General features: G+C 34.6%; 1 protein-coding gene across 5 annotated transcripts in view; it reads right to left on the bottom strand.

The window, feature by feature from the left end:
• The window catches only part of CCDC91 (coiled-coil domain containing 91), a 401,591-nt gene that overhangs the window by 210,797 nt on the left and 170,658 nt on the right, over positions 1-20,136 (bottom strand). The gene's annotated exons all lie outside the window — the stretch shown is intronic.

The following is a 20,136-nucleotide window of genomic DNA, read 5'->3' as shown; positions in this document are numbered from 1 at the left end:
TAGCTTGTGGCACACAGCTGCAAACAAACAGAAAAACTATTTTAAAAAAAAAGTTCTGTTTAAAAGCACTCTGGAGGGCTGTGGCAATGAGAAATTAAAGGGAAACAATAACTGAGAAAGGAAAACCATGCTGCGAGGTAAGGTAACACATGGCAATGGTGTTATCCCTTGGGGCATTTGGCAATTCTGGACCTGGATCTAGAGACAGGAGGTCCTGTGTTACTTCAGCAAGCCAGAACCTTTTTTTTTTTCATTACTTCTCTAGTAACATATACATGCCAATAGTTTAATACATAACAAAGTTTGAGAACCACTGGATTAAGGTAATCAACCCCCCATTCTACCTTCCTAAGAAAGCAGATGCTTACCTCTCTTTGGAGAATGTTAACATCCTACACAGAGGCTTTCCAATTTTTCAAACACAATGTACAGCTTTCAATGCAAAATTATCAGAGATGGTAACAGATGAGACCAAAGAAACAGAAAACAGAAAAGACAAAAGAAACAGACCCATGTGTGATTCAGAAATTACTTATCAAAGAGTTTAAAATATGTATGAATAATACATTCAAGAAAATAGAGAAGAAATGGAGAAAACAGATAGGATAGAGATTTTCTTCAGAGAACCGGGATTTGTAAAACAGAAATTCTACAGTGAGAAAAAATGTATTATTAACAACACAATAGATGAGGTAAATAGTAGGTGAAACAGCAGAAAGCAGGATCAGAGAACCAAAAGACAGTGGGGGAAAAAAAAGAAACTACAGCAGAAAGAGAAATAAGTGATGGAAAATACAAAAAAAAAAAACTTTAAAAAGACATGGGACAGAGTAAAAAGATCAAATATACATGTAACAGAAGAACTGTTAACAAATAATCCAAAGAAAGAAGAAAAAAATTAAATGTAGCAAGATGGCAACAATAGAGTGATGAAGAAAAATAGAAAACAAAAATTTCTAACATTATGCATGAATTCAGGGTATTACAAAACCTACAGATATTTCTAATAAGCAGTAAGATATTATTAAATATTAGAGCAATAAATATGAAATTTTAGATGAAATGAAAAAACTCCTATGAAAAAACACAACTTAACAAAACTGAAAGAAGATGAAATAAAAACTCTGAAGAGTCCTATATGTGTTTAAAAAAAATTGAACCTGTATTAATTTAAAAACCAAACAAAATAAAACTTCCGACCAAGGAAACCATAAGCCCAGATGATTTAACAGGTTGATTTTAATAAACATTTAAGAAACAAGTAACAGAAACCTTACACAAAATCTTCCAGAGAATAAAAAAAGAAGGAATACTTCCCTACATATTTTATTAAGACAGCATATTCCCTTATACCAAAATCTGTAAAGATAAAATTATGAACCAATCTCTTTTATGAAAACAGAAGTTAAAATTCCACATAAAATATTAACAGATGGAATCTAGCAATACATAAATAAGATAATACATCTCAACCAAGTGGGATTTATTTTAGGAATGTCAGGTAGGTACAAGTGATGTACACCATTTCAAGCTTGAACCACAAAACCTCCAACACAATCCTCCACACATTCCCTTTTTCCCCCTATTTGCTTGCTGATGTCAATGCCTAAGATGACAATTAAAGTCACGTGCTGCGAACGGCAGCAGGGCCTCTATCAGCCTGGGACCCTGAATGACTGCACCATCACCCCAGTGGACTTAGAGAGAAAATTAACTATATTTAGGGAAAAGATAACACCAACAGTTCCTGTTCATTTACTGCCACCCCTTTCTCATTTATAAGCTCCCCTCATTTACTATGCCTTACTTATTCACAAGTTCTATTTAATTATCAAATTCTAATTGCCATTTCCAGTATATCACTTTATGTATCTTTCTGTAGCTAAGTCATTCTTTCCCAAAACAGCCTAAACATAAAGGACCAACAAGGGCACTTATTATAAACACTGATTTTTGTTGGTATGATTATCAATCTATGGCTCACGGCAGCAATCTTTTTAAAGTCATTTTCCCATTTTTGTCAGAGTTGTTTCAGTAAAAACTAAGTAACATAGCAGCTAAATCCAATTACCTGGTAAAGCAAGCTCATACGTTCTATTATACTAAAAAGCAAACACATGTAGGCAGCACTACCAACTCATCACTTTGGAACTCCCATTCAGGTCAGGTTATCTCACTAATGGTATGTGACTGTCTCATAAAATGACCTAGGAGGGCAAAAGCATCAATTTCTATGCTGAATATTAACATAGTTTTTGTTTTTCTTAGTTTTTAAGATTAAAAAAAAAGTAAATAGAAACATTTTTCTGACACTTTCTTTTCACATCATAGTGGAACATCTTAGGCAGTTCTTGGGATGCATATATTATACCTTAAGACCAATGATTTATGACAAAGTCATATAAAACAGGTTACATGGTTAAACAAATTGTGGAAATTAACAATATATATTAAAATATTAGACCTCCTACAAACCCACAAGTAAAGAAATTTGTTGAACTTTACTAAAACCAGCATTTTTCAGACTTAACTAATTAAATATTAATTTACTTTTTTTCTCTCTCTTGACAATACCTATTACCAACTAATCAGTTCAGAATTGAAACTGAGAACCAAAAAGGTCAAGAAAGCTTTCTAGAGTTAATCAGTCTAAAGCAAAGCAAATTAACCTAGATCCACTAAGTGAAACTGAGAATATAATCTATTTTTACCTCAGTAATTAGAAATTGAAGATGAATATGCACCATTTCAATTATAAAGTTTGATCATTCAACAACTATGTTCTGAATAATGAACCATTAAAAAGTATTAGTGTGCCATTTAAGGCACACATAGAGTACATTATATTAAGCAATTCATATAAAAGGTTTTTCTAATAGACATCTTATAAATGATCAAAATGTTCTATGACATTATATTTTATTATAATTGAAAATAAACACTTAGTCAACGGCTGTATCTTCTCACATAGAAGGAACAGCAATCCAGTGCTTTGCATAGTGCCTTAGAACACAGCAGCTGTTCACAAATGTTTGTTGGATTACGCTGAAGTTCTCATTATTGACATAATGGATTTCTATAATCATTTTAGATATCAGAACTAAAATTCTGAAATTATATTCAATGTGTACTTCATAAGAAATTTTTACATAATGTAGAGATGCTCAGTGATATTCATCATTCAAGATAGAAAATGTAGACTCTGAGAATACCATGAAATTTACAGTTACCGATCACCTAAAATTTTCCCAGATGCCATTAGTTTATACCAAATTTTCTTTGTAAGCATTATATTTAATTTAAACAATAACTATGTGCCTGACTCTGCTAGCCTCTGGGGACAAAAAGATGATGAAAATATAATAGTTATCTTCAGCCTAGTAATACAGAAGATTGACTAACCTGTATACAGTAACTTGAAAGTGATGAGTACGAAAGGATTTTGTTAATGAAGACAAAAATAAGATATTATTACTGCTGCTACTAGCATCACATTTGCTACTGCTACTTTTCAATAATGAACAAAACCCCTAGACCAAAGATCAGCGAAACCATAGAAGGCTAAATAACACATAAACAAACTAGAAGAAACAAAAAACTCTAGAATACTCTACCCAACAACAACAGAATACACATTATTCTCAAGTGGAAATGGAACAATCTCCAGGATAGACTATATGGTAGGCCACAAAACAAGTCTTAATAAATTTTTAAATACTGAAGTCAAAGTATGCTCTTTGACCACAAGGGAATGAAATTTGAAATAATTAATAGTGGGAAACTTGAGAAAATTCACAAATGTGTAGAAATTAACACATTCCTAAATAACCAATGAGTCAAAGAAGAAATCACAAGGAAAATTAAAAATCTATATATAAAAAAGAAGAATTTCAAATCAATAACCTAACCTTTCACCTTAAAGAACTAGAAAAAGAAGAGCAAACTAAACCCAAAGCAAGCATAATGAAGGAAATAAAAAGATTAGAAAGAAAATAAATAGAAAAAAATAGAGAAAATCAACTGGACCAAAGTTGGTTCTTTAAAAAAAGTCAACAATATTGACAAATCTTGATTGACCAAGAAAAAAAAAAAGATGACTCAAATTATTAAAATCAGGAATGAAGGAAAGGACTTGCTACTGAATTTAAAGAAACAAAAAGGAGCATATGAAAATATTACGAATAACTGTATGCCAATAAATTAGATAACAAGGTTGTAATGGACAAATTCCTAGAAATATGTAAACTACCAAAATTGACTCAAGAAGAAACAGAAAACCAAACAGACTTATAACGAGAATAAATCAGTAATCAAAAAACTTCGCACAAAGAAAATCCCTTCTTTCAGATGACTTCACTGGTGAATTCTAACAAATGTTTATTAAAAGGATTAACATCAATATTTTTCCCCAAAATAGATGAGGAAATATGTTCTAACTCATTCTATGAGGCCAGTATTACACTAATCCAAAGCCACACAAAGACAACACAAAAAAAGACAAAGCGATGTGTCTTATGAATATGGATGAAAAGTTCCTCAAAAAAATAGCAGCAAGCAGAATCCAACAGCATATTAAAAAGACTACACCTAGGATCAAGTGTAATTTATCTCAGGAATGCAAAGGTGGTCCAACATACAAAAAGCAATCCATTTAATACACCACATTTAAACAATGAAGGAAATAAAACCCCACATGATCATCTCAGTATGCAGAAAAAGAGTGACAAGATCAAGCATATTTTCACTATAAAAATACTCAACAAACTAGGAATAAAATACAGTATCCTCAACCTGATAAAGGGCATTTGTGAAAAACCCACAGCTAACATCATAATATTGTCAGACTAAAAACTTTCCCCTAACATCAGGAACAAGACAAGGCTGTACACTCTTGCCACCTCTATTAAACATTATACTGAAATTCTAGCAAGGGCATTAGGCAAGAAAAATAAAAATAAAAGGCATCCTTGGAAATTATTATATCAGAAATGAAGAAGTGAAACTATCCTTATTTTCAGAAGACATGATTTTACACATGGGAAACTGTAAAAAATTATTAGGTCTAATAAACAAAACACTATTAAATCTAATAAGTTAAACAAAGTTATAAGAAACAAGGTCAAGACAAAAATCAGTTGTATTTCTATATACTTGCAATGAACAAACTAAATATGAAATAAAGAAAACAATTTCATTTACAATAGTATGAAAAATGATAAAATACTTAGAAATATTTTTTTACCAAAGATGTATAAAACTTTTTACACTACAAACGACAAAACACTGTAGAGTCTTAAAACATGTAAAGACATCCTGTGTTCCTGGATTGGAAGACTTAGTCGTTAATCCCAAAATTTATCTGTAGATTCAATAAAATCCCTATTAAAATACCAGTGACTTTATTTTGCAGAATCAGACAAGCTCATCCTAAAATTCATATAGAATTGCAAGGGATTATGAGTAGTTAAAATAATCTTGAAAAAGAAGAGCAAAGTTGGTGGACTTATACTTCCCAATTTCAAAACTTAGCACAAAGCTGAAGTAACCAAAACAGTGTGGTGCTGGCATAAGGACAGAGAGTCCAGTAGAAAATAAAAATGAGACTCCCAAAATAAGCCCATACATCTATAACCAATTGATTTTTGACAAAAGTAAACAAGTCAATTCAATAGCAAGAGAATAACCTTATCAGCAAATGATGGTGGGATAACTAGACACACATGCAAAAGGATAAATCTGGAACCCCACTTCACATATGTATAAATATTAATTCAAAATAAATCAAATTCCTCAATATAAAAGCTAAAACTATTAAATTCTTGTAGGAAAAATAGGTGCATACCTTTGTAACCTTGGGTTAGGCAACAGTTTCTAAAAATATGACACTATAAGCACAAGTGAACAATTTTAAAAATACATAAATTTCAAACTTTGTGCATCAAAGGACAGTATCAAGGAAGCAAAAAAGCAGCCCACTAAATATGTGTAAATAATATATCTAAGAAAGGTCTGGTATCCAGAATGTATACAACTCTCATAACTCAGCAACAAAAAGACAACCAAATTTTAAAAATAGGCAAAGAACTTGAGTTGATATTTCTCCAAAGATACAAACGTTCAACATCATTAGCCATTATGAAATTCAAGTCAAAACCACTGGCATCCACTAGCATGGCTGTAACTAAATAGACAGAAAATAAGTGTTGGCAAGGAGGTGGAGAAACTGAGACCCTCACACCTTGCTGGTTGAAATGTAAAATGGTGTTTCCACAGTGAAAAACATTTTTGCAGTTCCCCAAAAAAATTAAACATAGAATTACCAAATGTCCCAGAAATTTCACTCCTAGTTATATACCTAACGGCACTGAAAATATACATTCACACAAAACCTTGGACACAAATGTTCTATCAGCATTATTAATAATAGCAAAAAAAGTAAAAACAATGTAAATGTTCATCAGCTAATAAATAAACAAAATGAAGTATTATCCATACAAGGGAATATTATTCACCCATAAAAGGAATGAAACGATACATGCTTTAACATGGAAGAACCTTGAAACCATTATGCTAAGTGGAAGTAGCTAGACACAAATGGCCACATATTGCATGATTTCATTTTATATGAAATGTCCAAAATAGGTAAATCTAGAGACAGCAAGTACATTAGCAATTGCCAGGTGCTGGGGGAGAGGGAACTAGGGAAGAACTGATTAATGCATACAGGGCTTCTTCTTGAGGTGATGACACTATCTGGCACTAGATACTAGTGACAATACAACAACATTGTGAATATACTAAAAAACACTAAACTCTACACTTTAAAATATTTTAAATGGTGAATTTTATATTATGCAAATTTTATCCTAATACAAAAAAACACACTGGTGCAAGAAAGAAATAGTATGTTTGTATCAATTTAATTTCTAAGCTGAAAGGTGTTTTTCTTTGATTTTGTTATTCATTTCTAATTTTGTTTCATTCTGATCAGAGAATGCTGGTTTTATAATTTTACTTCTTGGAATTCAGTGGGGTGAAAGATTCCTCATAAAGAACCAAGAGAATAACATTCTCTTTTTGAATGCCACGAACCACTTGCAGCTTTTAAAGTTGAAAATCAGTTAGCTGTATATAAATCCTGATTCACATTTTCTTTCTTTGAATATCTTAATTATGTTACATTATTTTTTGGCATGAAGTGTTTTTTAAAAAGTCTGTCATGGATCTAATTTTATTTTATATTTAGATTGATTATACAATTTCTCTTCCAGAGTCACTTTTGAGAATAAAAGGGTTTCTATTAATAACTGCACTAGGATAACTAGGATAACTGCACTAGGATAAGAACGATCCTGAGCAAACCAAAAAGCAGAGTCATTGTAGTTACAGACTTCCAAGGTGTTCTTTTGAAGGATACTTTCTTTAAAGTCACTAGATTGTATCTCATAATTGACTGGGGTCTATTTTCCCAGGTACACATGTGCAATTTCAAAATAGGCCTTCTTTTATTTCCTGTAAGGTGGGTGAATTACATTTTTCATATAGCTGTTTCACCTCTTTAGTTTTCCTCTTCAGGGACTCCAGTTATACCCATATTGGATTGGGTTTGCTTGTTTTCTATAATTATTCCTTTCTCTCAAATTCTTTCTTCATTTATATGATAGTTTTCATTTTTCTTTTTGCCATGCTTTATTATTTTCTTCTTTCTATAGTATTACATTTACTCTTCTTTTCTTTCAAGCTTCGTCTTCATTTTAGAATTTTTTCTTTTATGTCTAATTCTTTTTTTTGTCTATCAGCTATATCTTCTTATTTAATTTTTCTTTTCTCATTTCTGAACCATTCTACTTCTGATTTATGCTATTCTTCAAATGCTTCCATCGTTGTACTCAGTTCCACAACAATCCTTTTCTCGTATCCACGTACCAGTTCACCCGTAGGTATTCCTGAATAAGGAGTTGAGGTTAGTCTGAAGAACTCTCCCAGCTTCACGATTCTAGGGCTCCCTCTTCTATTGCTATTATAAGGTAATTAAAAATTTTTCCAGGGTAGCCACTTCTCCAGTACTTTCTGATATCTGCTTCCTCTGAACCCCTCCCTTACCAGTATCTGAACATTCTCCTTCCTTCAGTGTCTGTACTGCTCCCTACCATTCCCCTTACCATGCACCTCTGTACTTTAAGAAGGGTACTTTCTCGGTATTTCCAAAAGAAATGAGGGCTCAGAGCACTCAGCCAGTTTTAGCTGTTGTCCTCAGATCTGTCTTCTAACTCCCCTACTCTGATTGGGAACTGTTTCTTTTGGGGTGTCAATATTTGGGTCTCTAGGCCCTCAGGACCACCCTAAATCCCATTTATGTTCCCTTCCATCACTCAAGCACAGATGTGATAGACATGCACATCTTGTTGCTATCAATAGTTCAGCTCTACCAGCTTGTCCTCCAGAATTCATATAAACACAACTGTCATCTCTTTTTTTCTTTTTGAAGATGGTATTTATGGATTTTTTTTCCTTTATCTTAGTCTAATTTTGTAAGACAATCTGAAAGATTCAAAAACTATGCCTCTGCTGCTGCCAATCACCATGCCAAATCCACCCCTTTTCGTTCTTGAAATATTTTCTTTACTTGGTTCTTCTCCTCCTCAGTCTGTCCTGTTGGCTCCTTTTCATTGCCCCAATCTCGAAATGTAGGAGTTCCCCGAGGATGAGATCTCTTCTTTAACTGTTCAACTTCTAATTAACCTTAAGTATTATCAACGTACAACTCAAATTATATATCCAACCCTGCCATGGCTGACCCTCAGATTTATTTATCTAGCTGCCTATTAAGGTCTTTACACATATATCTATAAGAAATCTCAAAGTTAACATGTCCAATGTCAAACCTTTTATTTTCCTCCACCAAACTTCCAGTTGCTCAGACAAAAAATCCTAAAATCGTTTTTAATTTCTCTCCTTTTTTCCCTCACAATCCACATGCAATACCTCAGAAGTCCTACTGGCTTGACCGTTATATTTATTTCTTTAACAGAATCTGAAATAATACGACTGTGTGCCAGGCACTGTTCTAAACCCTTTGCAAATATCGGTTCATTTATTTTACTTATTTAAACCTAATATCTCCATCTCCTGATCTAAAGTCTGAGCACTGGTCAACACTGCCACTGCTACTTCTCTAGTCCACACCACAATCATTTCCCAAGATCTTTGCCTCTCTGAGTCTGCCCTTCCTCCAATACTGCAGCCAAAACAGTCCTTTAAAACTTTAGGGCAATCACAAAGAATGTAAGTTTTATGATGGCAGGAATCGTTCACCACAATATCCACAGCACCTAAAATAGTAGCAGGCACAGTGTGGATGCTCAATAAATATCTGTTAAATAATGAAATATCACACTTCTGATCAACATTCCTAAGTAGCTTCCACATTACTGCAAATAAACTCTATAATCCCTCCCATAGTCCAAAGCTATACCCCTCTCTACCTAAGTCTCTCCGTCTGTTGTCACTGGCCTTCCTCAAGTCGTTATAAGCACATTCTTACCATAAGGCTATTGAGCTTGTTATTCGCGATGCTTGATATACTCTTCACCCCAGATATCCCACACTCATTTCCTTTGGATACTACTCAAAAACCAGTGTACCAGAGAGATGTTCCCTGACCCACTGTGTATAAAATAGTGCACGCTCATCATTGCCCACTAGTCATGCTTTATTTTTAATCATTGCTCCTATCACTACTTATTGTTTTGTACTTATTCTTCATTGCCAGTCTCCCTTATATATTGGGGAAGATACTGATGGCACTCTAGCACTATGGCACTTGAGAAGGTTAGGAAAAGACAGATACTAGGCAGATTTCAAAGTCTAACATTAAGTTCAATTTGGGAAGGTGACATTTCACTTGCCATTCAATACACATATCTCAAATGGTGCCTTGTATATATTGTCTGTTCAGTAAATAAGAACTGAATAAAAAAGAGATTGAATGGAAAGGATTTGAAGGCCAAATACATTTGGGAAGTGAGAAGAGTGTTTCATTCTTCATCGGAGAGAGTTATTTAACATCAAAATAAGAATGTTAAAAATGTATTTAAAACTTGGTCTCCAAAAAGGAGGCTACTTAATAGGTTCACATATCTGTTTGTTGAATGAATGAATGAGATTATGATCAATGCTCTTTTTCTGATATAAGCCCAGAATTTAAATTAATAAACACATTAATTAATTAATTAATTAACATCTTTGGGCACGTTTCTAATAAATGAGGGAGCTGGATTAAATCATTTCTAAAATACACTTCCAAATTTCTTAATGCTATTCTATGATATTGTATGCTAAAATTAGATCAATCAACCCACTCTGCTTACTTCAAAGTTACTGATGTTAATCATACAACCACACTGTAACAGTCCAGGCTGCCCAGTTACCAAAAGAAAAACACAGGAATAACCAAATAGTCATACATGGCTTGAAATTCTTATTTCAAGAATATAGAGCCAAAAACTTACAACTTCTCTTCAAAGTAGTCAAAACCAAATTTGACCACAATGATAGCTTTCTTTCAAAATGTCAAACCCAAAACTATCACTACAAAGGGAAGATTCAGAAAAATGCTCTCACCTTAAATAAAACTACAGACTTTTAAACAAGAAGAGACTTTAAAGGTAAGCTATTCCAATGTATTCATTTTACAAATGAGGAAACTGAGGCCTAGAGAGGCTAAGTTTGTTCAAGATCACTGAGTTATCAATAAGGGCAGGGTGAAGCCTAAATCACATCTTCTGATAGCCAGCCCAATGTTTATTGAAAAATATCATGACAAAGACTGAACTATTTGAGTATATTCCAAACTGCTCCTCAACAGGTTTGTTTTCTATATAAAAATAACTAACGTGTCATAAGTCAGTCCTTCTGATGAAAACAAGACATAAACAGGTCACTTTTGTTAAAACTTGAAATAGTCATTCACCAATTCATTACTGTCAACCAGAAATTCTGGTCTGACAAAAATGTGTAAGGTGCTTTTCAAACATCATCAGAAGCACATTCTAATCAATTCTCTACTACCCACAATCACTCCAATACCAACCTCTTGCCGAAGTTATTAAATATACATAGGTCTCATAGTTTTAATATGCCTGCACATGATTGGTGTTAAAAAATTATCTTTGAATAAATACATATGTCAATAGGAATCACATAATTAACAAATATAGATGCTTCACGGGAAAATGAGAAATTAGCAATGTTTTAAAAATAACTTTAAAATTTCATTGCTATATTGATGACAAAACTCAATTCAGATATTTGAATCACAATTCATACAAAAAAAAAATTTTAAGCCCAAGCTTATGGGAAAAACATTTTGTAATTCACATTATATTATCGTTGGTCATTGTGAAATCAAGTAGAACCCATACTAATCACCTCTAATAAGTTAATCCATGCATAGCAGCAGAATCCTCTCCAACAAAGATGGTAAAAGTGAACATTTGGCTGATGTATTTGGAATGACTTACTACAGTACTTTACCAAAAGAGAGAAGGAAGGAAGGTAGGAAGGAAAGAATGGACGGAGGGAGGGACAGAAGGAGAAAGGAAACTCCAAAGTCCAATCAACCATTCTATTCCACCCATTAGAAAGCAGTTGCTTTTCACCTTCCAAATTCTTTGGCCAAGAGCAAGTCTATAATTAGATGGAACATAATTAGCAGAACATAATTAGCTAATATAGTTTGATTGAGAAAGGTTTCCTAATACACGCTTCATTACCACTTTCTCTGAAGCCACAAGATTATATCCCTTACAAAATAACTAATCAACTATATTGGATAAGGCAGCCATAAATATCTCCAGATATTCCAAAAGGAAATGTGCAGGGCAAAAAATCAAAATACAGGTAGTGGGATAACATCTAACCAATGCACTGAAAGGTTCTGACTCAGAAATGGTATAAAATCCTCCCACCAAAATCTGAAGAATCCAACATACCAACATGGCCTAACTGTAAATGTCAGAGAAGCACAAAGTAGACGAGATTATCCCATAGGCACCTACTTTATCAAAACAGAACAAAAACAGCAAAACACGACCTCTCCATCTCTCACTCACCCCACATTTGACAGCTGCAACAAGCTTAGCTGGTTTCTAAAAGAAAGCACGTTTTACTGGCATGACACAGCATAAGTCTTTCCCACTGAAAAAATGTTTAAACTTTACCTCCTCACTCTATCTCATTTCTTAGTTTCCCTATACAATCAGTAACAACAACACATGACAGAATCCTTCAAAATCTTACCAAGTTAGTTTCACAGACTAATTCAAATATTTAGCCAAATATAAAATAGGAAAAAAATATAACACAAGCATGAAAGAATCAGCCTAAAAGTATAAAGTAATATTACATATGGAAATAAAGCATTAGTGCCATAAAGTATAAAGTAATATTACATATGGAAATAAAGCATTAGTGTCATAATAAACTGTACCCAGTACTGAAACAGACACCCTTAATATGTGTGTCCCTTTAGCGTAAGATTTCCAAAATCTTTCAAAGGATTAATTTTCATCTCTGGCCCTATCCCGTTAATGGCCACCTTAACACTGCATGGATTTCATCAGCACACAGATCTAGAACCATCAACTTTGTGGCCTCCTCTCAATCAAAAACAAGATAACAAAACAAACTTCTGGAAGTTTTCTAACAGATACAATGATGAAGGTATGCAAAGAACCCCACAATGTGTTCACACCAGCACAGAAGTAATTGATTTTCTATATGCTTACAAAACCCAGATATGGCAATGTCATGTCCATGTCTAAACCAAACTTTTAAGAAAGAATTAGTAGTTAGCAAATGAGAAATGAATAAGCAGGCCACAGCTAATTTCTTGTTCTAAAGATGGAAACAACTACTCAAGTGAAATTCATAAGAGAAGATGATATGTTTATAACAGTGTCATTATTGTTGTCATTATCATTTCTCCATTAGCACAACATCTCCTCTACCAACTACAATCTGTTAAAGAATAAAGGCCAAATCCTGCAAAGTCTGAGAATACGGTCTCTTGCATAACTTTGGCTAAATTCCTGGCTAATTTGTTGATTGGATTGGCTCTACTCCCACTGCTACTTCAATGTCACATTATTTGCTCTAAGAGGAAAGGCAGGAACTCCACTCTGCGCCAGATTTAAAAGAAATTACTATTTATCTTCGACTTTGTTAAAGTCTTCAAAGACATAGTGCCTTGATAAGCAGATGCTCAAAACTAACTCAAGCCAAACAGAGGACAAAAGAAAGGAATGGAAAGGAGAAGGGGAGAAAAAAAAAAAAAGATGAAGGAAAAGAGGGAGGGAGGAAGGAAGGAGGGATGGGGAGGAGGGAGGAAAAGAGGGAAGAGCAGACAGTTTGCAACAGTTAATGGGAAAGACTTATGCCTTATGTATATATCTACAAACATCATCCCATTCAATAAGGATGTGAACCTCTTCAAAATTCTTCTAATTTCTTATGACTTTTCCCATCTTAAGCCTACTCTCCGAAGTTTGGCTATATTTTAATTCTGGTAACAGAAAGGGACTTTCTAACAACACTGTTTCTCAAAATACTTAACATTTTGATTGAGAAAAGAAAAATGGCTTAATAAAAATCACTTTTTAATGTTTTGGTCATTTGTCTTCATATTCTGAGTGTTTCTGTCCACAGTATTATGATTTGCCTTCACATTTTAAAAGACACTGAGATTCATCTTTGGTGCTTGTAGTGGGTTGAATTGTGACACCACCACCCCCCCCCAAAAAAAGCTATGTTCATTCACATCCTGAGCTCTGGTATCTGTGAATGTAGTTTTATTTAGAAATAGGGTCTTTGGTATCCCAAGATAAGATTATCTTGGATGAAGAGTGGGCCCCAAGCCTTAAGATTTGTTTCCTTATAAGAAAGGAGAGTGAGATTTGAGACACAGAGATACAGGGATGAAGGCCATATGAAGATGGAGGAAGAAATGGACTTCAGCTGCTTCAAGATAAAGAACATCAGATGTCAGCAGAAGCAGAAAGTGGCAAGGAAAGTTCTCCCCTTAGAACCTTTTGGAGGAAGCACAGGCCTGCTGACATGTTGATTTTAGACTTCTGACTTCGATAACTGTGAGAGAACAAATTTCTGCTGTTTTAAGCCATCGAGTTTGTGGAACTCTGTAATAGCGGCTTTAGGAAACTAATACAGATTTCAGTGCTGAGAACAGGGGTGATACTGTAACAAATACCTAAAAATGTGAAAGTGGCTTGGGAACTGGATAGAGGAAGAATTTTGAGATGCAAGACAGAAAAAGCCCAGACTGTTTTGAAGAGATGGTTGCTAGAAATATGGACACTGAAGGTGATTCTAGTAAGGGCTCAAAGGAAGTGAACAGCATAGTAGAGAAAGCTATCATCCCAGAGAATATGATGAAATTCCACGTTTAGTGAGTCTTCTAAACAAAGTATTGAAGGTGTGGCCTTGTTTCTCCTTGCTGCTCATGGTAAAATGTAAGAGGAAGAGAGAAAAACTGAGAAAGGATACATTAAGCAAAAAGGTACCAACACTTGAAGATTTGGGAGGTTCTCGGTCTATCAGATTGCAAAGGATGCTAGAATTAGAAAACTCACTTTTGTGAATTTGCTCTGAAAGGTGGTGACTAGACAAGTTTTTGCTCAAAAGATTAGGTATGTCACTCATGGATCCAATCAATTATCCCAGCAGAAGCCACAGAAAAGAAATGGGATTATATAGAAAGGCTCTATGGAGAATACACCTGTCTAATGGCATGAATCCTCTCAACTTACACAGGAGATCCACAAGGCTTTTAAGAATGTTATACCAGCAAGCCTGGATGGACTGAAAGAGACAGAAATGGAAGGAAATGAAAGAAGACTATTGGATTTCTGGGATTCTACAAGGAGGAAACAGGCTGATAGTGCTATGTGGCTGCAAACATGCATTACCTTTAAGAAAAAGGAGGATGACCCTCAGGGCAGAGCCATGGGTACAGAGGCTAGGGCCATGGGCCCAGATGCAGAAGCTCAAGCCATGGGTGCAGAGGCCTGCAGAGTCAGACACAGAAGGTGACAAAGCCATGAGTGTAGAGGGTGAACAAGCCACAGCCATGAGCACAGTGGGCAAATGAGCTGCAGTCATGGGCCCAGATACTGACCAAGCCAAAGCCACAGTTCCAGAGGCTCACTAAGCTGGAGCTTTGGGTCCACAGGGTGGAGCATCAAGCCACAGAGAATTATTCTCAGGGCTTAAAACATCACAGACCTTGCCCTTCTGTTTTTCAAACTTGCTTAGATATGCTGACCCCTTCTTTACTTCCAGTTTCTCCCTTTTGAAATAGGAATGCCTATCCCACACCTGCTCAGCCACTGTACTCTAGGAAGTTGATGACTTGTTTTATAGTTTGACAAATGTATCAATGAAGAAGAATTCTGCCCCAGGATGGATCATATCCAGTCTCAGCCACATCTGGTTTATATAATTTAGATGATAACACTTGGGATTTTCTAGCTAATGATATTTAGATGAGATTTTGGACTTAGAGCTGATGATGAAATGACCCGAAATTTCTGGGGATGCTGGAATGGGGTGAATGTATTTTGCACTTTGGAAGGGCAGGAATCTGGGGAGGTCTAGGGGGCAAACTCTAATGGGTTGAATTGTGTCCTTAAAAAGATATATCCATGTTCCTAATTTCTGGTACCTATCAATGTAACTTCATTTAGAAAATAGTCTTTGTAGTTGTAATCAAGTTAAGGACTGTGAAATGAGATCATCTTGGATTTACAGTGGGCCCTAAATCCAATAATTGGTTTCCTCTTTTTTTTTTTTGAGGTATAATTGATACATAACATTATATTAATTTCAGGTGTACAAAATAATGATTCAATATTAGTATATATTGCAAAATGATCACAAGAATAGGTCTAGTTAACATCGGCCACCACAAATAGTCACAAACTTTTTTTCTTGTAATGAGAATTTTTGAGATCTATTCTCTTAGGAACTTTTAAATGCAACACAGTATTTTTAACTATAGTTATTATGCTTTACGTTATATCCCCAGGACTCACTTATTTCATAGCTGGAATTTTGTGCCTTTTGACCCCCTTCACCCATTTTGCCCACTTCCCACCCACTGCCTCTGGCAACAACCAATCTGTTCTATCTATAAGCTTGGTTTGGTTTTCTTTTTAAAATTCCACACATAAGTGAGATGATACAGTATTTGTCTTTCTGTCTGACTTATTTCACTTAGCAGAATGTCCTCAAGGTCCATTCATGTTGTCACACATGGTAAGACTTCCTTCTTTTGATGGCTAAATAATATTCCCTTACATATATATACCGATCTTCTTTATCCATTCATCTGTTGATGGACACATAGGTTGTTTCCATATCTTGGCTACTCTAAATAATGCTGCAGTGAACACGGGGTACACATATCTTTTTCAGTTAGTATTTGTATTTTCCTCAGATAAACACCCAGAAGTGGAATTGCTGTATCATAATGGTAGTTCTATTCTTAATTTTTTGAGGAACCTCCATATTGTTTTCCACAGTGGCTGCACCAACTTACATTCCCACCAACAGTGCATAAGGGTTCCCTTTTCTCTGCATCCTCAGAAACACTTGTTATTTCTTGTCTTTTTGATAATAGCCATGCCAACAGGTGTGAGGTGGTATCTCACTGTGGTTTTAATTTGCATTTCCCTGATAATTTATGCTGAGCATCTTTCCACATACCTGTTGGCCATTATTAAGTCTTTTTTGGGAAAATATCTATTCACGTTTCTACCTATTTTTTTAATTTTCTTTTTTCTTTTCTTTTTTTTTTGTTATTGAGTTGCATAAGTATATTATACATTTTGGATCTTAACCCCTTAATAAGTATACGATTTACAAATATTTTCTCCCATTCAATAGGTTGCCTTTTCATCTTGTTAATGATTTCCTTTACTGTGCAGAAGCTTTTAAATTTTATATAGTCCCACTTGTGTATTTTTGCTTTTCTTGCCTTTATTTTTGGTGTCAGATCCTAAAAATCATCACCAATCCCAATGCCAAGGAGCTTATCACCTATGCTCTCTTCTAGGAGTTTTATAGTTTCAGTCTTTAATACATTTTCAGTTAATTTTTGTGTACGGTGTAAGACAGTGGTGCAGTTTCACTCTTTTGCATGTGGCTGTCCAGTTTTCCCAACACGATTTATTGAAGAGACAATCCATTCTCCATGGTATATTCTTGACTCCCTCATCATAAATTAATTGGTCATATATGTGTGGGTTCTAGATTCTCTATGCTGTGCTACTGATCTATGTGTCTGTTTTCATGCCAGTAACATACAGTTTTGACACTACAGCTTTGTAATAGAATTTGAAATCGGGGGTAAGATGCCTCCAGCTTTGATCTTCTTTCTTAAGATTGCTTTAGTTCTTCAGGGTCTTTTGTAGTTCCATAGAAATTTCAGAATAGTTTTTTCTATTTCTGTGAAAAAATGCCATTGGAATTTTGATAAGGATTGCACTGAATCTGTAGATTGCTTTGGGTAGTATGGACATTTTAACAATATTAACTGTTCTAATCCATGAGCACAGAATATTTTTCGATTTATTTGTGTCTTCTTCAGTTTCTTTCATTAATTTCTTATAGTTTTCAGTGTAAAGTCCTTTCACCTCTTTGGTTAAATTTACTCCTAGGTATTTTATTCTTTTTGATTCAATTGTAAATGAGATTATTTTCTTAATTTCTCTTCCTGATAATTTTTATTAGTGTATAAAAGTTCAACAGATTTTTGTATATTGATTTTGTATCCTAAAACTACTGAATTCATTTATCAGTCCTAACAGTTTTTTGGTGGAGTCTTATGAGTTTTCTATATATTATATCCTGCCATCTGCAAATACTGTCAGCTTTACTACTTCCTTTCTAATTTGCGTGGCTTCTATTTCTTTTTCTTGCCTATTTCTCTGGCTAGGACTTCCAGTACTATGTCGAATAAAAGTGGTTAGAGTGGGCATCCTTGTTCCTGATATTAAAGGAAAAGCTTTTAGCTCTTCACCATTGAGTACTGATTGGTTTCAGGGAAAAGGTCATTTGACAAAAGAACAAAATGGAGTTTTGCTGCCAGAAGCAAGGAATATCAGTGGCCATCAAAAGCTGGAAGAGGAAAGGCAAGACTCTCCGCTAGAACCTTCAGAGGGAGTGTTAATTTCAGACTTTTGAACTTCGAGAGAACAAATTTCTGCTATTTTAACCCACCTTGTTTGTCACAATATGTCATATAAGCACTAAGACTCTGTTACAGTACTTTTAATGTCCCTCTTTGAAAGAATTTCTTCCTTTACTCACCAACAAACCTCAAGTGCCTCACTATTCTTTGTCCCAGGAGACTCAGTATATTGACACAATAAGGTATTTCTCTTAATGATGCCACAACACAGCCTTTTTTGGATTTCTTCTTACCTAATTGTTTAAAATAATAACTATTATTTATCTAATGGGTTATCTCTCTTAAATAGAATATTGGCAATTTAATACAGATCTCAATCATCGTCATCATCATCATAGTAACAACAGCAGATCTTTAAAACAAATGGCAGATTATACACAAATATTTACTGTTGCTGTCACCCCAAATGCAACTAAAATACCTGAAAAGAGTTTTGGCTTTTTCTTTTTCTCATTTGTTTTGTTTTGTTTTTAATAATACAAGGCTACAAAATCAAAGAGTCAAAGAGTTGAAAAACAGAAGATGGAAAGAAGATGGATATGCACTGGCTGAAACAGCAAAACCAAGAAAGCCAAATCTTAAGGAAGTAATATGCAAAGCTGAGAAGTAATTCAATAATACTGCAGAAACCCCCAAACACTCTGGATTTGACAGCAACAAGTACTCTGGAAGTGAAGGTAAAGGGGATGTTAAGAACGTCTGTTTAAGAAGCAGTCACCTCCAGACCCTTTCCACCACTCTGCAGAGCTGCCCCTCAACAGTTACAGTAGAAGAATGACAGTCTATTCTCTGGAGAGGGCGATACAGAAGGTTTCTAAACTGGAAACACCAGGCACAGATGAGGGCAAGAGCATCACTGAAAACAGGAGAATTAGTCAAAGTTTACATTTTAAGTATTAAGCCTCAGAAATCTTTCTCTATGTAGTCTGCATTATCCACACTAGGCAGGAGACTAAACGGGTCTCTATTTATAGGGAATGTAATAAAATCTTGAACTAAATGTAGGACAAGCCACATAATTTGTAAGCCCCAGTATGAAATGAAAACGTAGGGCTCTTGCTCAAAAATTAATAATTTCAAGATGGCAACAGCAATCACAGGGCCCTATGCAAATGCACAAGTTGCACGCCCATGAAGCCAGGCCTTCTTAAAGATACCTAAAACTAACACAACATTGTAAATCAACAATACTCCAATAAAAATTTTTTTAAAATAAAGACACTGACAATGGAAAAGGGCTGACAATCAACAGCCTTGTCAGAAAATCCTACAATGGAAGCTACTGTACATCATGCCCCAGTCACTAGCACAGAGCTTCCAATCAACCTTTTGTGCCCTACTCCTAAATAAGAGATAGTTATGGATAATCAGTCATTTAAAATAACACCTTTAAATGTAAGACAAAGGTCAAAGAATAACAGAAAAAAAAAATCTCAGAAGAAACAGCTTATATAAGGAAAAAAAAATAACACTAACATCCTCAAAGAAATAAGAGAAGATATAACATCCATAAAACAAGATCCAACTGCTATAAAAAGAGAACACTCAAAGAAGAAAAAAACAAAAACAGCTCTTGGGAATTCAAAACGTAATGATACATATGAAAACATCAATAGAAGACTGAGAAGATAAAATTAAGAAAATCAACCAGAAAGGGGAGGGGAAATAAAAAAACAGAAAATAGAAATAATAAGACAATCGACCCAGTGGATCCAGGACCCAAATAATAGGTGTTACAGAAGGGAGATAATAGGCATTATTATCCAAATAACAGGGAAGTAATTCATGAAAAGTAATACAAGAAATTCCCCAGATCTAAACATTATACACTGAAGGGATGCTTAGAGTTCCCAAACAATGGACAAATG

The sequence above is a fragment of the Leucopleurus acutus genome, assembly GCF_964270905.1.
Source record: "Leucopleurus acutus genome assembly, chromosome: 11".
Lineage (NCBI taxonomy): Eukaryota > Metazoa > Chordata > Mammalia > Artiodactyla > Delphinidae > Leucopleurus > Leucopleurus acutus.
This window is presented reverse-complemented; position numbering and strand designations above follow the sequence as displayed.